Source organism: Panthera leo, chromosome D1, assembly GCF_018350215.1.
Source record: "Panthera leo isolate Ple1 chromosome D1, P.leo_Ple1_pat1.1, whole genome shotgun sequence".
In the NCBI taxonomy this organism is placed as follows: domain Eukaryota; kingdom Metazoa; phylum Chordata; class Mammalia; order Carnivora; family Felidae; genus Panthera; species Panthera leo.
In genome coordinates, this window is record NC_056688.1 from 19,461,029 (window position 1) to 19,471,892 (window position 10,864).

The window sequence follows — 10,864 nt, forward strand, 5'->3', positions numbered from 1 at the left end:
ACCTTGGACCAAGGAGAAGATACGTGTCATGTTTTGTGGGAGGCCCCGCTATGGGGGAGAGGGTGGTGCTCCGCCGTCTACACCCCAGTGGTGGAATCCAAGTACCATCGGGCTATTTTTAATTAAAAAGTGATGACAGCTGAATATATTCCCTGACTCTGCAGCTAATAGCTTCCTGACCTAGACCTCACTCGCTAGACCCACTCCTGAAACCAGACTGCACGAGTCCCTATGGGGCTTCTATTATTGGCTGGCCGTCTCAACAGATGCAGGTCTAACCAAATCCATGTCTAATATAAGCATGCAAATGGGGAGATAAGAGGGAAAACGCTTAAGTGCTGAATCACAATTCACCGAGGGAGGAGTGGGTATAAGCAGCTGTCTGGGAGGACACCAGAGGTCATTATCACGGAGTTCCGCAGAAGCACAAGAAATTCTGTCCAGCCATCATTTATAGCTGTTATCTTTTACCTATTCATGTCTCACATTCAAAATATTTGATCGGCTGTCCTGTTAACAAAAGGCCGTGTGCGTGTTGCTTAAAGCATGGTTTTCGCAGTCAGACGTATCTGGAGCGTTTAATCTGCTTCTGTTGCCATTTAATCCTTGCTATTATTACGCCCATCTTACAGCCGAGGAAACCGAGTCACAGAGGCGTAAGCGGTAGTTCCTGAACCAAAACCAAGATAGGCCTAATTCCAGGGCCTTAACCCCTTACCAAGAGAGTTTAAACTGTTCCTTCCATCCACTCTCCTCTTCCTGCTTCAACATTCACGCTCATCTCTTCTCCTGAGAGTTTGCCAGTGACGTTACCTCAAACCGGAAGGACGCTGCCTCTCTCTCCCTCCGCTCCTTCAACTTATCCAAACTGTAGCCATTCTTGAAGGCCCTAATCAAGTCCCAACTTTCCCGGAGTGTTTTCTTGGGTGATTCTAACGCAGGTAGCGGTCCCGCTCATCTTATACTTCCCGGCCGTATAAAATTGGCGTTTATTTTGCCTTGCCTCAGCTGCTCCCCGTTACATAACTTGTTTGGCTTCTTTTCTGGCCTAAAATGTAAATCGTCATGGGCAGAAGCCATGTGTGGACCTCACAAGGCTGAGCTCTAGCTAGATGCTCACTTTTTAAAAACGGATTAACAACACCGTATCCAGAGGTGTGCTGATAGAACGAAGCTCTGAGAGTTCTAGAATTGAAAGGAAGATTTGACATTTGGGGGAAGCCCTGAGCCAGGCATAGGACATACATGATTTTATTTAAACCTATATGGCTGATACTGTGCCTTCCAGTTTACAGATTTTTTTAAAAACGCCCGGAGCATTCTCGTTACGAAATTTGCTACAACCACGTTGCTTGACAGCAATCAAGCTACACCTTAAAACCAGACCAGGCTCACTGCCAAGTCCATACCGTGCTGCCCTGTAGGTCATCACGTCCATCCCGATGCCTCTGTGAGCCAATTCACCCTCCCCAAACTCCAGGAGATGGCTATTGTCCCCGACTCGGAAAGTAAGTCTGAAGCCTTACTTTGTTAAGTCAGGAGGACGGTGGAAACTTTTGTGTTGTCAGTAGGAAGGTGGAAAACAGCCGGTCACCATTTCCTAGACAAGCATCCTCCTCGGACCAGAAAATTCCTCTGACGACACCTCAGTGTCATTTTCTCGAGTATAAAATAGAGCCGCCGTGCCTCAGAGAGTGAATGAAGGTTGTCCTAACCGCCGAGCTTTCCTACCCAGACAGAACTAGAACTTTCCGCAGGGAACAGGAGTGAGAGCCATTGGCAGGACTGGATAACCGTGGACAGGTGCTCCTGGATCAGATTCACGCCGCAGCCAGCCGTGAGGGCAAAGAAGCGAAGTTCATGGAGGAAAGAATGATGTTGAGAACCAACGCACCTTCCCAGTTACCTGCCACCGCCACTCGCGGGATATGGGGTGGGCGAGTGCGGAAAGGAGGCAAGTAAGCCACGGCAGCTACTGATTTGGGGACACCGTGGATTGGCAGGCAGCCCCCTGGCCCAGCACCTGGGGAATAAGGGCAGCTGCCCAGGACACATAAAAACACAGTGGAGACCGGAGGAGAGGAGCCTTCTGAATGAGAACCCAGCGGCAAAGCAAGACATTGCCAAGTGCCACACTGAACACGGGAAAGCTTTCCTGGGCCCTGGATGTGAAGGCCACGAACAATGAAAGGGGAAGCCCGGAGGGAAAGTAACGCGGACACTGACGCCTGCACTAGCCCAGTGAAACGCCTTCTGCAGTTCTTACGGGAAGCCAAAGAAACAACAGTCCGGCAGCGGCCCGTCCTCTGTCCTCCGCGCCACACCTCCTTCCCCATCTGCATGTTGGGTCAGGAAGGACAGTGGTGGGCCCGGCTCCCTGCAAGGGATCAGGACGGTACATCTCAGAACAAAGCCTGTGCTGTTCACCTGCAGAACAAAGTTCGCCCTTAATGAGATGTGTGTTGGGGTGGGGGGACGGGGTGGGGTGGGGGCGCCGACAGGAATGTTGTTCCTTCATTCCATTAAAAAGGGATTATGGGCTGACTGACCAGGTAAGCAGTGTGATCTGTGAACAGAAACTGGGCCTTTGGAAGCGGGACTGTGGTTTAAACAAAAGCCTTAAGAGACACAATCAGCAACTGTTCACTGCAGCAGGGTGGCAAAGCGTGATGTCTGTGTTTGTGCGTGCGTGCAAGGGCGTGTGCAATATTTTCTGCTGTTGCTAAGACGGTTTCCCCCCCTCGCTGGCCTCTCGCCCAATCAAAAGGTAGCTGCTCCTCATTGGCTGCCTGGCTTTATCGAATGACCATGACGAGCTGGGGTTGAGCCCACCTCATTGGTTTATTCCTATGGCCCATTGTCAGGGGAGAGCAAATCAGACACCTAATCAATATTTTGTGAAGTGGCACTAGACTCCTGGCTAAATTTGCATTAAACTCCTCCCTGTCTGTGCCTTTGCACTCAGATAGCATCATATTAACTTCGGAGGTAGAGAGCGAGGCAAACAATCAAACACTGCCATCCTTCAGCCATTTTGGATGTTTTCCTGACTCTTGGCAAAAATTTCAGAACGACAAACACGCACCAGAGGAATTGGTTATAAACAAGATGTAAATCTCCTGAGCAGAAACAAAACATAACGTAACTAGGCTAGATTAGTGGTGTCCCTTCTAGATGCAGATTGAAATCTTTCCTCCCTCCCTCCCTTCCGCCTGCCCTCCCTCCCTCCCTCAAGTCATTCAACAGATATTTATTGAACACCTACTCTGCGTCGTGTTCTCTTAGGGACCCCGGATACATCACTGTGCCAGACAAGAAATGTTTCCTTTCTGGGCTACTCCATAGCAAAGCAGGGCATGAGAGGGCCAGGGGTCACCATGCTCTATAAACCGTCTCAAAAGGAAACCGGGCTCTGATCATCACTCATGGAATGAGGTGGGACCGAAATTCCGCAGCTGGGTGTCTCCCAGCAGGAGACACGGATTTGGAAGCAAAAGTAGTTCTAGTGACCAGCATCTCCTCAGAATTCTACATAAATCTCAGATAAAACGTGGATGCATGGTGACCTTGAGGAAGATAAAAATGTGCGGTGTTGGGGCACCTGGGTGGCTCAGTCGGTTGAGCATGCGGCTCTTGGCTTCGGCTGAGGTCAAGATCTCACAGTTTAGAGGGTTCAAGCCTGGCCTCAGGTTCTATGCTGGCAGGGATGGAGCCTGCTTGGGATTCTCTCTCTCTCTCTCTCTCTCTCTCTCTCTCTCTCTCTCTCTGTCTCTACACCTCCCCCACTCATGCTGTCTCTATCTCTCTCAAAATAAAGAAAGAAAGAAATACGTAAAAAAATTTTAAATAGAACAATTGTGGTGTTAATAAATTTCCTCTCTTTCAAAGAAAAAATAGAAGCAACCAGAAAAGAAATTTCACATGCCCTCTACAACGTCTCAGCAGCTCACCCATGTCTGTGTTCCCTCCTGCTACAAGGAACAAAAAAAAAAATTGTGTTTTCATCAAACCAACCCATTTTATTTATGTGCTTACCCCATCCCCCTTCGCCCAGCTCAAGAATTCCTATAATTCTCCCTGCATTCTCCTACATCATCGATTTTTCAAATCTCCCCGCTCTTCTGGTCATTTCACATCATGAAAATATTCTGCAATATCCTCTTCTTTAAAAAATGAAGACAGGGCACCTGGGTGGCTCAGTCAGTTGAGCGTCCAACCTCGGCTCGGGTCCTGATCTCACAGCTCGTGAGTTCGAGCCGCACGTCGGGCTCTTTGCTGACAGCTGGAGCCTGCTTCGGATTCTGTGTCTCCCTCGCCCTCTGTCCCTAGCCCACTCGCATTCTGTCTCTGTCTCTCAAAAATAAATAAACATTAAAAAAAATTGTTTTAAATGAAGATAATAAAGAAAGACACCTCTTTATGGATCCAGGCTGATGTTCAACTAAAACACACTGGTACCACCATGTTGGTTGATAAAGTCCTGAGACACTTCTAGGCCCATCAGGATGCAACCACTGCCCTGAGCTTCCCAAGTCTCTCCTCTCCCATTTTCTTTCAACCCAACCCCTCCCCCGGGACCTCATGGGCATTCCATAATCCAGCAACCAAAGGCTTAAAGTCTGATCGGCGGGGCCCTCCAAGACCCTGCTCCAGACCTATAGCCAGCATCCTGTCTGACTCAGCAGTGCCTGGGCCATAAGTGCGTGCTTGCTCACACCCTACATTTCAAGTCGTTACCCCCTTCCCCATTACTTTCTTCCCCTTTAAAACAAAACCCTTGTAAGAGATGTCTGTTCTCACTCTATCTCTCCTCCTCTTTTCTTTTGAACGCCATCCAATCAGTGGTCACCTTCCCAGTGTTTCCAGGATCACAGTTTTTGTCAGGGTTATCAATAAGACGTTGCCAAATCTAAAGATCAGTCCTCAGTCCCCCTCTTATTGGGCTTACTTGGCAACGTTTGACACAGCGAACCACTCCCTCTTCCTCTCCTCGAAACCTCTTAATTTTTTCTCTTTCTTGTCTCTGAGACGCCAGTCTCTCGTCGAGTTCTCCTCCTTCTTCTCGGTCTCCTTCGGTCCTCCTTTGCTGATTCCTTCTTGTCTTCTTGACCGCTAAACGTTGCAGCGTTTGAGGGCTCACACTTGAGACCTCGTCTCCTTTTCTCTCTACGTCCACTCTCCGGTGATCTCTCCCAGTCATTTGACACTGAACCCCCATCTAGGCACCAATGATAGTCAAATTCCTATCTCCTCCTTCAAGGTTCGTCCTGAAATCTAGATTCAAATCTTGGGTATTTAATAGAAGTCTCAAATTTAAGTCACATAAAATTGTATCCCTGATCTTTCCCCTCAAAAGATTTCCCCTGCTCCTGGTTTTCTTCATCTCAGTAAGTGCTGACATCATTTTTCTCATGGCTCAGTCCCCAAACCCTTGGATTAGGGCTTGATTCTTCTCCTTTTCTCATACCACACTACAACCCACCAGCAAATTCTGTCATGCCAGCTTCAGATCGGATCCAGAATCCAATCATTTCTCACCATCTCCCACCACAGCCGTTTAAGACCAAATCACTGTAATGTCACCCTTTTATTATCACAGAGACCATCCAAAGGCCTCCCTGCTTTCACCTTTGCCCCCTTAACCATCTGTCCTCCACATAAGGCAGAATAAGTCGCTTCAAATATAGTCAGTTCATGATACTCCTCTGATCAAAGTTTTCAGAAGCCTTCCATTTCCTCCAGAATAAAACTCAAAGTCTATATGCTATTCCTAGGCAGTGAAAGGCACAGTTAACTATAAGACAGTTGCACTCAAGGAGTCCACTGTTCATGAGCTGGATTCCAGCTTTACTTTCCTGTGTGGCCATCTTGCAAATACGTTGTTAATCACAAGAAAGACTGGGTGAGAATATGAATGATGTAGTATACAAGTCTAAAAACAAACAAAAGCAATTTGTGTGCAGCTGAAATCTAATTGGTCAGTTATAAGCTGAAACATTTTATTTAAGGGCAACATAGTCCCTTCATATGCATTAAAGTGATTTCATTTTGTCTTCACTGACATCCTCAGCTGATGTTAAATCATATCTAATTTCCAACATACATAGTGAGCACTCAAAATACCTGGGGAATAAATTAATGCTCAGGAAATAAACTTATTTCTTACCTGTGATGATGGCAAGGAGAACCAGCAAGTGAATATCTACTCCATAAGGTCTAGTATTTCACTTACTTAAATTATCTTTTTATCCCAACTTTATTATTTTTTTTAGAGGGAGAATCCCAAGGAAGCCAGCGCAGAGCCCGACACGGGGCTCAAACCCACGAACCGTGAGATCATGACCCGAGCTGAAACCAAGGGTCAGACGCTTAACCGACTGAGCCAACCAGGAGCCCCTCAACTTTATTAATTCTAATTTAAAGGTGCAGCCACAGTTGTGTGGCTCAGGAAAGCCGAATGCCTTTCTCAAAGTATCCTAATAAGTGGCAGAGTTTCAGACTTGAACAGTGGTCTGTATGGCTTCAACACCTGTGCCTTTGCCATGGTCATCTCATGATGAGTCACTGCACTATCCCTCTGATTTTTCTTTTTCTTTCTTTCTTTTTTTTTGTAACAACCCATAATCAGTTCATTCAAAAAGCTGATTTAAGCGTCAGCACTGGTGACTTCAACCTCGACTCCTGGCTCGAGACCGATGGAAGTAATCTGCGAACAATCTCAGAAGGACTGTGCAAATCAATGAGTCGCCTGCAGCTCCTCACCTGAAAACAATCCCAAGTCTTAGAACCTTCACCACGAAGAGTTTTTCTTGTAGTGATTTTCAGAGTCTTGGTAGGCATCCGAACTGGTCCTTTCACGACGAGATTCTTTTCCTTTGCGCCTCTGAGCAGGTCAGCGTGTACCTTCTCCAATGATTGCACGTTGCAGCTGGTTAGAGTCATTCTAATTTGGTGAATCACCACCTCAGGTTCCCCGGGTATCTTCCCAGGGTCTTTAAAAGTGTGTTCCTCGGCCAGATTGAACAGTGATGAATCAGGAGCTGGAGTGGGCCATCCAGAGCTCCACTCAGCTGCAACCATGCCTTCTTCAAAGAGTCTCTCTGACACTCTTAATATTATAATGCTCTGATCCATTACTGTCCGCACAGACCTCCAAGATCACTGAAAATCGAGAGGCAGCTCATCTGTCCTTAGTTTATGGATGGGCATGCTTAGCTCCTAAAGGGCTCAAGGTCAAGTAAGGAAATGGAAAGTGCAGTCTCTTGCTTTCTTCTCTCAGTCCCTCCTTATTGGTGTCTCATGCTATCTTACCCACAGTTTTCTTAGTTAAGTGAATTGGACCATTGACCCTTTGAGTTCCAGAACCGATTTCCTAGTCTATAGCCTCACTTATTTTATAGCTTATTAATCATCTTTCTCATACACAATGCTTTAAAAAGCCAAGTCCCCATCTTCTGGAAGGTAGGAATATAATGTTTTTTTCTGAAGATGCTCCCAACCCCATGGGAGTCTGAGTCCAATCTGTCAGTCCTCTGATGTCAAATTTTCAATCAGGCATTGGCTTGTAATATGAAAAGACTAAACACATTTGTGCACATGAACTTGTATATTCTCACATAAGCAAATAATGAAAATATTCAGCGGGATGAAAATCCCCTAGATTGCACGGTATTTTTGAGACTCAAGTTTCTATTAAGTAATCACGATCTGCCCCTACTCACACACACAAAAATGCCCCCTTTTGTCAGTAGTTTCTGCGTTGAATGGTAATTCTACGGTCAAGGGCAAGAGCCGAAGAGGAGAATCCCACTGAGGAAACAGAACGGTAGAAAAACGGTGTGTAGCCTCTGGCCCAAAAAGACTGACCTCGGAAGCCGGGTGAATACGAAGCCCCAGCTGGCTGAGCGGGTCAAGATGAAAGCATAGTTATTAGAAGAAGCTCAGCTTCATTTCAATTCTCCAAAGTAGAAAACAGTAATTCACAGAGAGCTCTGTGATGGGGGTCAATGCCATGGAATGAATAAACGAATGAATGATCATTCGGTCATTCAACAAGTATACCTGCTGTTTTCAAGTCACTGTTGTCAGTGTTACAAAGGGAAATCCTTTGTGAAATGTTCCATTGTAAGTACAAGTTGTATATAAATAGCCACTTTGATTGAACTTTGCTCCTAGGCACTTCAGCGCTTGTAAACCTGTTCAGCCTGCCGAACGCAAACCCTCCTGGGAAAATCAGAGTCGGCAAAATACGAGCAGAGCAACAATCCCTTTAGTACAGACCACAGGAAGAATTTGAACACATGAAAACACACAATCAAGACAATGAAAACGGGTAAACCTCTTTTAAATGAATTCCTAAGATGATGTGCTCCTTGGAGGAAATATTTTTGCGATCAAGACAAGTCTAGCAGTTGATCTATGTAGCTCCAACTTACGGTCCAGGACCCCGAATAAGTGCATTTTTTTTTAAAGTAGGTTAGTCGGTTTGGCTTGCTAAAATTAATTCAGGAAACTGGCTTTTCAGAAATCAATCCATTTTCTTAAGATAAAGTATACCCCGGGGGTGCCTGCGTGGCTCACTCGGCTGAGCGTCCGACTCTTGATTTCGGCTCGGGTCATGATCTCGTGGTTCGTGAGTTCGAGCACCGTGTTGGGCGCTGCGATGACAGGGCGGATCCTGCTTCAGATTCTCTCTCTCCCTCTCTCTCTGTCCCTCCCCAGCTGGCGCACTCTCTCTCTCTCTCAAATAAATAAGCTTAAAAAAAAAAAAAGATCAAGTATACCCCAGAAATACAATAGATGCTGTCACATTCATGTAGTTAATGTGCTTTTTTTTCTAAGTATTTTCCATGTGTGACATGCTCATAGGATTCCTGAGGGCAACATTAGAGTTAAATTTTTTGGAGTCCAAACTCTAAATCCATGGCCTCCCCAGTGGAAACACTTCTGTGGAATGGTAAAAGGTTACCATCACACCAAACACCAAGGGCGTGTGTATGTTGGGGAGCTACCAACCCTTATGAGCCATACGAGTTGGTAATTTTTTGGTAGATCCAGTCTGATCCTCCTAGTACCTCCATGAAAACTGTAGGGCTCTGCAGAGAACAAGTCTGAACACCACTGGCCTACGTCCTCATTTCTCAGAGAGAGAAACTAAGGCCGAGAAAGACAAAATGCCTCGTCCAAAGTCACATAACCAGTTATTGCTGAGTTAGAACTAGTTTCCTGATTCCCAAGGTAGCGCTTTTCCTCCATCTAGACTCCTCTTAATTTCAGAGCCTACTGCAGTCTCCCTACAGCAAAATTTCCTCTCTATTTCAGGCAACCAGAGCAGGCCAGGTTGGGTCTGAGCCACCCAAGGCCATTTGTCAGTCTCCCACCAGGCAATGCCAACCCCAGCATCTGGTCCTGGTCCCTAGGACTTATGCTCTCGTAATTAAAGAGCTGGCATATATAAACAAACTGTAACCTGAGCACCGCATGGTCAGTAAGTAGAGGTCAAGCATGGATGAAAGCTGACTCACAAGGTAAGAAGGAGTCAGTTTCCTAATTTCCAGCCTTGTTTGTCTCTGGTGACAGGTACATAAATATTGCAATTGCTACAAAGAACCTTTTATAACTCTTAACCCAAAATATTCCTCACCCCCACAGCAAGTTTCACAAAACTCAACGCTATCCCATTTTGGCTAGGTGGGACTGTGTGGGGGCCAGGGGTTTGAGTTGGGGTTTGATTACTCAGTGAGACATGCCAGGGGCAGCATGGGGAGAAAACTCTCTGTGGCTCTTGGTGGAACACGAGGACAACCTTATTGGCTCAGACTATATAGGACTGTATAGGACTTTACCAGTTCTCTTCCTGGGACGGGTACCACTCCCAAGAGGCCCCACCCAGACAAGACTTGAAAGGTCTGCAGCAACAGCAGCAGCGTAACCTGAGACCTGTGCTATTGTTCCAATTGTTGCCGTCAGGTCGGGCCCATTTTGACACACCAACAAGTTGTATTTCCCTCCTTGTGAAACGGTCTAGACACGGACGACTCAAACCGTGGTCCAGGGTATCTCCCTCACCTGGAAGCTTTGTGAAACAGGAGGGATGTCAAACCCCAACCCCAGACTGAATGAATCAGAACCTACAATTTAGGCAGATCTCCGGGTGACTGGTGTGCATCTCAAATGTGGGAAGGAATGATCTAGAGATGGAGACCAATACTCTCTGGATGCACCATTAGCTCCATCAATAAATTTTCAGTTAGTGAACCTCCTTGGGTTTTTCTGTGAATTTAAATGGAGAAAGGACCCCAATGAAATCCAAAACCTCCTTAAGATGTATTCGTCTTTTGTTCTAGGAGGTTTTTTCCTCTGAGGGCTATTGGGGCACAATTTGCTTTGGATCACCAGTAAGGACCCGAAGCAGGACTATACATCACAGACTGTGATAACCAACAGTAAATATATTTGGCATTAAGTACTTCTCCTTCACATCTAGACATCCAGCTGGCTGCCAAGTCCTTTTGATTGTGCCTCCTAAATGATTTTTTTTGAATATTCATTTATTTTTTCAAGTATAATTAATATACGGTGTTGTAGTGATTTCAGAAATACGCACCCCTGTGTTTATTGCAGCATTATTCACAATCATCAAGATATTGAAGGAACCCAAGTGTCCCTCAATAGATGAATGGATAAGGAAAATGTGGTATTTATACATATTGGAATATTACTCAGCCATTAAAAATGAAATCTTGCCATTTGCAACCACACGGATGCTCCTAAATGATTTTTTAAATCCTCCTTTCTATCCCCCTTGCCCTGCTTTAGCTTAGGTCCTTATCATATATGATGTGCACATTAAAACAGTCTCTCA

General features: G+C 45.9%; 1 pseudogene; it reads right to left on the bottom strand.

The window, feature by feature from the left end:
• Positions 1 to 6,581: 6,581 nt before the first annotated feature.
• On the bottom strand, positions 6,582 to 7,080 carry LOC122201148 (annotated as a pseudogene).
• Positions 7,081 to 10,864: the final 3,784 nt, after the last annotated feature.